Source organism: Podarcis erhardii, assembly GCF_964252035.2.
Source record: "Podarcis erhardii genome assembly, chromosome: 10".
NCBI lineage: Eukaryota > Metazoa > Chordata > Lepidosauria > Squamata > Lacertidae > Podarcis > Podarcis erhardii.
This window is the reverse complement of record NC_138500.1, coordinates 32183891-32193969: the sequence shown is the minus strand read 5'-3', so window position 1 is coordinate 32193969 and position 10079 is coordinate 32183891. Positions and strand designations below refer to the sequence as shown.

The 10079-nt window shown below is 42.0% G+C and overlaps 1 long non-coding RNA gene across 1 annotated transcript; it reads left to right on the top strand.

Annotated features, from left to right (window-relative positions):
* The first annotated feature begins 267 nt into the window (after positions 1-267).
* Positions 268-6522, top strand: LOC309351079. Its single transcript, XR_014160687.1, has 2 exons — positions 268-3609; positions 4339-6522. It is a non-coding gene; the product is annotated as an uncharacterized lncRNA (long non-coding RNA).
* Positions 6523-10079: the final 3557 nt, after the last annotated feature.

The following is a 10079-nucleotide window of genomic DNA, read 5'->3' as shown; positions in this document are numbered from 1 at the left end:
ACCCAAACTGGATTACCTTTTGCCAACAAAACATTAGTTGCAACTGCATGGGAAGAGGCCAGTGTTCAGCAGGTCATTTGGGTTGTTCCTAATAAAAGAATAGCCCTACTGTGAATATTGGAGTGCTCACCAATTGCCCTTTCCATACTACTTTGGTACTATTCTTCTATATATTAATTGACCAAATATTCCATGATCCATGGTTGGGAGTTTCTGGACTCAACCCCATCTCTCCACCCCATATGGACTTCTGGAACTTCCTTACTGGCCTGTTTTTTACTCAGTACTTACCAGTTCCAGATCCTTCTTCAGAGAATGAATTAGGACAAGTGGCTCAATAAAAGCTTCCAGGAGAGAAACACAGAAGAGGGAACCCCTTTTGCTGCAGCTGAGTATTCCTGGCAGGAAGCCTCACAGAAGTTTGTGCTGCTTGACATTGGGAGGCAATAGAAGCCAAAAGTGAAGCTGAGAAGCAGTATTTTTCCTTTTTCTTTTTTGGTACTCCACTCTGCTGAAAACCATATGGCAAAATGTGAGGAGACAGAAGGCTTGGACTGTGTGAGTGTGTGTATTTGTGTGTGTGTGTTTGAGTGAGTGAGTGAGTGAGTGAGTAAGACAGGACTCTCTGCAGATCACTGGCCAGTTGTTCTAACCCAGGAAAGACCCAATATTACACCACACATTTAAAACACACACTCCAGGAATCCTAGGAACTATACTCCTTACAGAGCTATAATTCACAGCACCCTCAACAAACCACAGTTTTCTGGTTTCTCAGGGGGAAGTTATGTGCTTTAAATGTGTGGTATGTACACAGCCCTAACTCCTTTGGGGGTGTACGCAAACCTCCCCACACGAGCAAATCCCCATGTATTATTCCAACTAAGCCCTCCCTTTCCAAACACTGAAATCTATTTTGAGCATGTGGCAGTTAGTACTATATTTTATAGACTATAAAATGGCTTGTTCATTCAAAGCAACCTAGTCCCTGGACACTTGCCAATGGCTTAATCTTTCCACAGTAAATACTCCTAACAGGACATCTTAGAGTTTTTTTTCTTCTTTGACCCCCTTCCTGCTCCCTCAAATTATATTCATTCTCGAACAAGGCATTCTACTACCCCTACCCACGTCAACCGCCACTGCCCTCTGGTGCAAAATGGAAATGCTTTATTTTCACGCTCTCTGGGTGCCTATCAACCCCTCTGAAAGCAGCTCAGCATTGACATGCTTTGGAAAGCCCAGCTGGAGGAACATATTGGGAAGCGCAAGCGATGTAAATGTCACGTCACTCTTTCCCTTTCCCTTTTCTGAGGCTGAAGTGATGCCCGAGTGTCTCCCATTATGTAACACACAGTGCACATGGGAGCCAGGATGCCACAGGGTGGATTACAGGCAGTGAGTGGAACAGCCGCAGCCATCGGACAAAGCTATTTTTATAGCTCATCTCTTGCCGCCGCCCCCCTTCTCCTCTAGCTCTTCTCATAGTGCCAAGCAGAGGAATAAGATATTGCAAAGTTTTGTTGAAAGGAGTATAAGAATTCCTTCACTGTAACTTCGTTAGACAACCAGCAACACTGAGGTAAATCTAGAGATTCTGATGTCCAGGCCAGACTCTGGAGGTGCATCATCATCCTAGCAGCAAGTATGGTCGCCTGAGCTGGCACTTATCTCTGCTGGGGAATATTTTTTCTCAAACGCCAAAGGTTGTAGACCTCCTCATTTCAGCCACCACCCATCCCCCTTTTCTGACCCTGGTGTGTCTCCTTAATCCCCATTCCCCACAGTACTGGCAATCCCCCCCCCCCTCTCTCTCTCGTAGTAATATTAGAAAGGTCACTCCACTGCCATTCCCACCCAGAGCGACCAGAGCAGGATGTTGGTGGAAAGTGCACCATAGTGAATAGGGAATCTAACACCCCTAGAATCGCCCCATCAGCTGAACAGAGAGGGAGAGGCAGATGGTCAGGAGCAAGAGAATGCCTGCTAAAAGAGGCTACATGTGACCAGCTTTCTCTCAAAAGCCCTGCTCATCCACTCAACTCCCTGGGCTGGCTGTTGCTGAATCAACCAGCACCAAGGCAAATAGCTCTAGCTCCTGTCTGCAGATCAACCAGATCAATGCAGAAGAGGGCAGGGGACTTTTCGTTGTCATCAGAGACCAAAAGTGGTCTACAGCAATCAAACAGCCTAATGTCTGAAGTAGAAATTTTGACAAAAGTTCAGAACATCCTGCCCCTGTGCTGGGTGCAGTTTTAGTCATAAATCTTAATTTCACTTAAATTACTCCCAAGGGAGTAATGTTTTAGGGGAGGGGGATGCTTCATAAATAGAACTACAGTATATATTAATTTACTGGCTTTCTTTGCAAAATGAAAGAGATTTGGGGCATCCAGTAATGCTCTGGGAAACTATAGGTATTGTTCTGCATGCCAAGCAGTTGTGGAAGTAGAAAGGGCCTCCCTTTTCACTCCAGTTGGTAGGGCAGTGAACTCCTTCTCTCCTCTGGGGGACAGATAAGTGGCATGGTTGGTTTCCTGCTGGCCTCTTGGTTTACTTTCCTCATTTTTCTAGCACTGGATATCATTTTTATTTGGGGAGAGGAAAATACAGTGGTACCTCTGGTTACGAACTTAATTTGTTCCGGAGGTCCGTTCTTAATGTGAAACCGTTCTTAACCTGAGGTACCACTTTAGCTAATGGGGCCTCCCACTGCCGCCACACGATTTCTGTTCTCATCCTGAGGTAAAGTTCTTAACCTGAGGTACTACTTCCGAGTTAGCGGAGTCTGTAACCCAAAGTGTTTGTAACCCGAGGTGTTTGTAACCCGAGGTACCACTGTACATGGTGAGGGTGCTCCCCCCCCCATTTTCTTGCCCTGGATGGCATGGGGTGGGGAGTGAAGCAGGGATGGCTCTACCTTCCTTCTTTTCCTCGCTCGGGAGGACATTTTGATGGGGTGGAAAGAAGAGGGGAGAGGGCTGGCTTCCCTTTGTTTCTTGTATTTTGATCGAGTGTTGGGGAGGAAGAGGCAAAGGGGATGCCATCCCCACTTGCCTTAAGGCTTGTCTCATTTCTTTTCTGCCCAGAAGGGCATATTTATTTTTTATTGTTATAATAATAATAATAATAATAATAATAATAATATCCTCCATGCAGCTCAAGGTGCTATACATGGTTCTTCCTGCATGTCATTATATCCTCATAGGTTGGGCTGAGAGAATGGCTGGCTGAAAATTGCCCAGCGAACTTCATCACTGAGTGGGAATTGAAACCTTCATTTCCCAAGTCAACCAATCAGTTAGTTGATGCTTTGCTACATAGGAATAAGAGTATTCCCAGTTTTGTTTCAAGCCATGCCCTCATGACAGCCATTTTGCATCAAGCCGTGGCGCCTTGTGGCAGCCATTTTGTGACTGGTGGCTTCAACCTTCTCTCAAAATTCCAAAAATGTTGATGACCGCTGCTTAAGTAGCACAATCAATGAGAATTGCTCCTCATTCCTAACCCAGCTCCATTTCAGATGCAGTCTGATGTTGCATTGTTAACAGTTTCCATTTCCTTGCTATAAAATTGGTCCCTCACGGTTGGAAGCGCTGTCCAGTAAAGGTACTTCAGTTACATTCATTAGCAGTTTAGCTTACAGCCTCAGCTGATTGGTTGAAAGCTCAACAAAACAATGTTAAAATCACATAGTAGCAGCCATGACCCTGGAATGCAAACCACCTTAGATCGACGAGATTATTGGCATTTAAACATAAATCAAGGTATAAAAATAATTTAAAAATCAGGTTCACATGGGGAAGTCACACCTTTGGATGCATTCACACAATACATTTAAAGCACGTGGCCACAGCCAAGTAGTTAATACTTGCTTTTTTTAGTGTTAATGACTCAAAATGTCAGGTACACACTTAAGGGGCAGTGGCCAATGGAGTTTGTGGTACAAAACTGACTGAGGTTTTGAGAGGATACCAGATTTTAGGGTTGGTAGCTAATGGCAGGCAGACATTTTCATTATTTATTTGTATTTATATCCTACACCTTCAGCACAAAATAATCCCAGGGCAGCTGTTACAACATTTTGAAAACAATCAGACTATAAAAAGGAAGCACACGCACTGAAAACACAACAATGGTAACAGCAGCAGCATTGAATTAATGCAGCAACCACAAGAGGTTGATGAAACACAATACAGTATTTTTAAACGTCTAAGGAAAATAAGAAGGGTTCATGAGGCACCAAAAGACACAGAGTGCCAGGCTAAGCTTCCTGGGGAAAGTAGAGTTGTTACAGTTGAACAGGTCACCACTCCCATGTCCCCTGATGCACCTCAGGTAGCAGAGACACCTGGAGAAGAGCTGTTTACAAAGATCTTAACACATCAGCTGGTAGATGTGAGAAAAGGCAGCTCTATAGGCAACCAGACCTAAAGCCCCATAGATCATTAAACAGCAAGTATCAGCACTTGCAATTATGCTTGGAAACAGGCAGCCATGATATGTTTGCTAGGCCTGGTGCCAGTTGGTGACTGTATGACGTGCTTTTATTTACAGTAGTACCTCTGGTTATGAATGCTTCAGGTTACGAGCTCCGCTAACCCAAAAGTAGCTGCTCCTGGTTGTGAACTTTGCCCCCGGATGCGAACGGAAATTATGTGCTGGAGGTGCGCACAGTGGGAGGCCCCGTTAGCGAAAACGCGCCTCAGGATAAGAACTGTTTCAGTTTAAGAACAGATTTCCGGAACGAATTAAATTCGTAACCAGAGGTACCACTGTAATTTTTAATTCTTTTGTTTTACTACTTTTGTTGTTTTCCACTTTGGGTTCCTTTGGGAGGCAGGGCAGGATAGGAATTTAATAAATATATATAATGATAATATTCCGAACCAAATGAAGTTTGAGAAGTCTGCAACATATTCACACATATTGTATATACACAGGTAACGCAGGTGTGTAATCTACACACCAAACATGTTGCAGTGATCTCGTCTGGAAATGACCAGAGCTGGATCACTGTGGCTAAGCTGTCTCTGTCCAAGAAGGCCATGGCTGGCATGGCAATACCAGGTGGTGAAAAGACACTGCAAAGCACATCATGAGGGCCTCCAGTAACAAAGCTAAATTAAGTACCACCCCAAGACTGTGGGTCTAATCCTCATCTTTTAGTTTGTATTGAATTTTTAAAATGCCACAAGGTTAGGTAAAAGTTAAGGTATAGGTAAAGGTAAAGGCAGTTAGGAAAGTTATTTTATTTTATTTTATTTGCCTTCTTTCTGCTGTTCATTCTCTTCCACCATATGAATCCAACTAGGCAGGATGTGTGAGCGGATTGCTCCAAGTCCTGACTGCATGTTCAGAAACTTTTACCATTATTTTGTAACCTGGCTTTCTTTGCTGCTGTATGGAAAAACACATGAATATGACTGTTGATGATTTTGTAAGTACACTTATTTTAAACTTACCAAACTGTGTAATCTATTCAATTCTAAGAGGGTAGAAAGGGAAAGTCGCCGTAAACAACTTAGAATGAGATATTTAAAATGTCTAAGAGCCTATATTTTCATGCTTCACTTTGCTGCATGTTTTGCATTTTAAAATCTCTGCTGAGGCTCTCTCTTTCCAGAAAGTATTCTACCCCATGTTTGGATCTAGGAATCTGGCATTCTTTTCTTTAAATCAATCATAAACCAGCACCAACATATGGCGAACCACAGGTTGCCCATCTCTGCTGCAGAGGAAAGGGATAGCCTTGGAACGATTTTCCTTCTTTTTATAGGGCTACAAGAGCACTTGCGTGATAAATTGGATAAAGGTCCCTTTCACTGCACTTTAAATGAACACACAATACAGGAGAAAAGAGCACTTAAGCTTCTGTGACTTAGTACTATCTGTCAAAACACTCATTTATATAATTTGGGCTAAATGCAGAACACTTTCTGCATGGGAGAGTGAAGAATAATCTCCTTTTGGGCAGGGAAGTAGATCCTTTGCCAATGCAGTTTGCAGTTGTTGCCATGGGCGTAGCCGGGGGGGGGGGACAGGGGGGCAGCTGCCCCCCATCAATAAAAATAAATGAAAACACATAGCTAACTTCAGTTCTGCCCCCCCAACAAAAGGCCTACCCCCCAACAAAAATCCTGGCTACGCCCAATGTTGCCGCTACATATCTCTCTGAAAAAAATATTTTGCTCCCCATGCAGATTGGTTTTGACAAGCCTAGATCCTTCTTATCCAGACTGGCAGTCCCTGGAGTTGCAATCCTTTTCACTTGTGGCACAAAGGCTTTTTTCTATAATTCATTATCCTTGAAACTGCTCAGTCATCCATACTAAACAAACTTGAGAAGAAGTGGACCAGAATGTAGAGTCTTAAGACTCTAGCCTGATCATCCATCATGCTGGTTCAACTGGCATATAAAAGGAAAGAAAGTGTGATTGTTTGCTAATGGGAGATTTATTTATTTACAATCATTTTTTTACTGCCTTTCAGTTAAAGAAAATAAAAACCATTCCAAGACAACTGGTTGCAAAGCTTTGGCTGGATTAGTGTCAAAACAGTATGCTTCTCTCTCTCTCTCTTTCATTTCATATCAATAACCTTTAGTTTCTTAATAAAAAAATTTCTTCCAGTAGCACCTTAAAGACCAACTGAGTTAGTTCTAGTTATGAGCTTTCGTGTGCATGCACACTCATACCTAGAACTAACTCAGTTGGTCTTTAAGGTGCTACTGGAAGGAATTTTTTTATTTTGTTTTGACCATGGCAGACCAACACGGCTACCTATCTGTAACTTTAGTTTCTTGTGCAATCCCATCGGGAGGGTTATTTATTTTTAAAGGGACAAGGTCACAGCACTTGCTATGCTGCAACAGCGCCATCTGGTGGCGAGTCATTAGAAAAGCAGAATGTTTCTTAACCAAATTAGAAGACTGGACAAGCGGTAAGATGAACATGATGAGGACACATGTATAAATGTGGGGGGACCTGCATGCTGAGAGGGATGATGAGCCCTCCCTCCCCTGATTTCCCTGAACTCCTTTGCCCCACTGTCAGACCTTGGCCAGGATCTAACAAGGCCTCATGTGCAGTGGCGTAGTGTGGGGGGTGCAGGGGGGGCCGGCCGCACCGGGCGCAACATCTGGGGGTTAGGGTTAGGGGGCGCAAATCCACGGGTTAGGGGGCGCAAATCCATGGGTTAGGGGGCACAAATTACTTGCCTTGCCCCGGGTGCTGACAACCCACGCTACGCCACTGCTCATGTGAAGAGCCCAATGCAGGGGCAAGCAACCAAGGTTCATAATGGCCACAAGTAATATATGGTTGAAAACATGAGACAAGGAGAGAGAGAGAGATTGCATCGTTACTTGGTAAGTTATTCAGACTAATAAGCTCAGTTGGACACAAGGTCTAGAAAAGTGAATAGAGAACAGAGAGGGTCAAAGGAGAGCAGAAAACGAAATCTAAACCCCTTCCCTCAAAATCAGAAGGGATGGAAGTTGTTCAGTAACCCTGAACTTCAATGGCCCCATTGGTGAGGGAAGCTGCTTTCAGGTCAGTCTTGCTGACTGTGCTCTCCTCTCCCAAAGCAAAGTTCAAAACCAGAAAATCAGTGTCACCTCCAGCATTGTAACTCCAAGTGTATCCCAGGTAAATCGTACATAAGGTCACCTATTGCAATGCCTGGAGTACTGCCAGTACTTTTACTCTAAAGCCTTGCTACTTCCAGCTGCCCACTCAATTCCACCAATCTTAGGTCTTTCCGTGTCACTCCCCCTTTTGCAGAAGATAGTTCAGATGCAGTTTTTTGATTCAAACAACCACTACTTAGAACTGTCTCTCGTCAAAATTGAAGCTTTCCTTGTTGGGTCGGATCGCTGCTATAAAGATGAATGTATTGCCAAAAATGTTGTTTTTGTTTCAAACTTTACAGATTGTGGACAAGATGGACTGTTTCAAGAGGTGGCAAAGAGATATCTCTAAATTTGTCTGGCAGGGCAAAAAGCCCAGAATAAAATTTAAAATATTGACCGATGCTAAAGAAAGAGGGGGGTTTGCCCTGCCAGACATGAAGTTGTACTATGAATCAGCAGCATTTTGCTGGTTGAAAGACTGGCTACTTCTTGAGAACACTGACATTTTGGATTTGGAAGGGTTCAACAACGCTTTTGGGTGGCATGCTTATTTGTGGTACGACAAGGTAAAAGCTAATAGAGCATTCAAAAACCATATTGTCAGGAAAGCTGTGTTTAATGTCTGGACGAGATATAAAGACATTGGAAAACAAGACCCCAAGGTGGCTATCACCTATGGAGGCTAAGGCTCTGAAAAAACTCAATATGGAGGCCAAGTGGCCGAAATATTGGGAGATACTAGAACAAGATTGAGACACATTAAGATTGCAGATTGAGACACATTAAGATTGCAGAGAAACTAAAAGATAAAGTGTGAGATTGGTTATATTACCATCAAATAAGAGAGGCCTTTAACTTGGATAAAAAAATAAGCTTCCAGGTGGAAAAATTGAAATTAGAAACAGAATTGTTAGAACCTAAAACTAAGATACTTTCGAGAATGTACAACTTGCTGCTAAAATGGAATACTCAGGATGAAACAGTTAAATCAGCTATGATTAAATGGGCACAGGACATTGGTCATAACATTATGTTTGCTGACTGGGAAAAGTTGTGGACCACCGATATGAAGTTTACGGCATGTAATGCCTTAAGAGAAAATGTTATGAAAATGATTTATAGGTGGTACATGACCCCAGTCAAGCTTGCAAAAATTTATCACCTGCCTGACAATAAATGTTGGAAATGTAAAGAAACTGAGGGAACATTCTTTCACCTTTGGTGGACATGCCCAAAGGTTAAGGCTTTCTGGGAAATCATCTATAATGAATTAAAGAAGGTATTTAAATATACTTTTCCTAAGAAACCAGAGGCCTTCCTTCTGGGCATTGTCGGCCAATTGGTGCCAAAGAAAGATAGAACATTCTTTATGTATGCAACAACCGCAGCAAGAATACTCATCGCAAAGTATTGGAAGACACAAGATTTGCCCACCCTGGAAGAATGGCAGATGCAAGTGATAGACTATATGGAATTGGCAGAAATGACTGGCAGAATACGAGACCTGGGAGAAGAGTTGGTGGAAGAGGACTGGAAGAAGTTCAAAGAATATCTCCAAAAACATTGTAAAATGTTTGAATGTTAAAATGATGTTGAATATAAAGATAATATGGCATCAGTGACATGGTAAAAAGAAATATGCAAAAATGTTTTTAAAGAAAAGGGTGTAAAGGCCAGAGTAATATTATGTCGAAATTAAACAAAATGATATAAGGGATTAAGTTATAAAGAACAGGTAAAAATAGATCTAAAAGGAAGGGGAAAATTGAAGACATAATAGGTAAGGATTTGCTGAATTTGATTGTGTAAAAGGGAACACAGAAAAGGGAGATGTGAGGAAGTCAGGAAAGAGGGTTATAAAGATAATAATCAAAAAACTAATTTTCTTTATTTTCCGCTTTTTCTTATTTTTCTTTTATGTTTTTTATTGTGCTTTTCAGTTATGTTGGACTGTGTTGTTTTTTATTGTCTCTCTCTTCTGTTTTGCTTGACTGTGGTACTTGTTTTATTATATAAAATCAAAATAAATATTTTTTTTAAAAAAAGAACTGTCTCTCTCTCATCTCCCAATGAGGCAGCAATTTTTTTAAAAAAAATCCAATTTTAGGAAGGCATGAAAATAACAAAGCACTAAACTTTCCAAGATGTGAGGTACAAACTCTTAAATACTACATGGAAGTCTCCTAACAGACTCGTGGAGGGACACCACATAGTATCAGAATAACTGGGAAACGGCAAAAATGGGGCAGGTGAGATGTATATCCACCAAAAAAGAGATTTGGCAGGTGAGATGCAAAACAAAAAACATGAACCATGTTGCACACAGATAATAGGCAACTGCCTCTCTTTCCAGAATACAAAAGTTCTGAAGCACCTCCTCTGGAATACATTTTCTCATCACACAATTAAATTTTAATGAAACTCTATTATTCCTTGCTTCCATTCC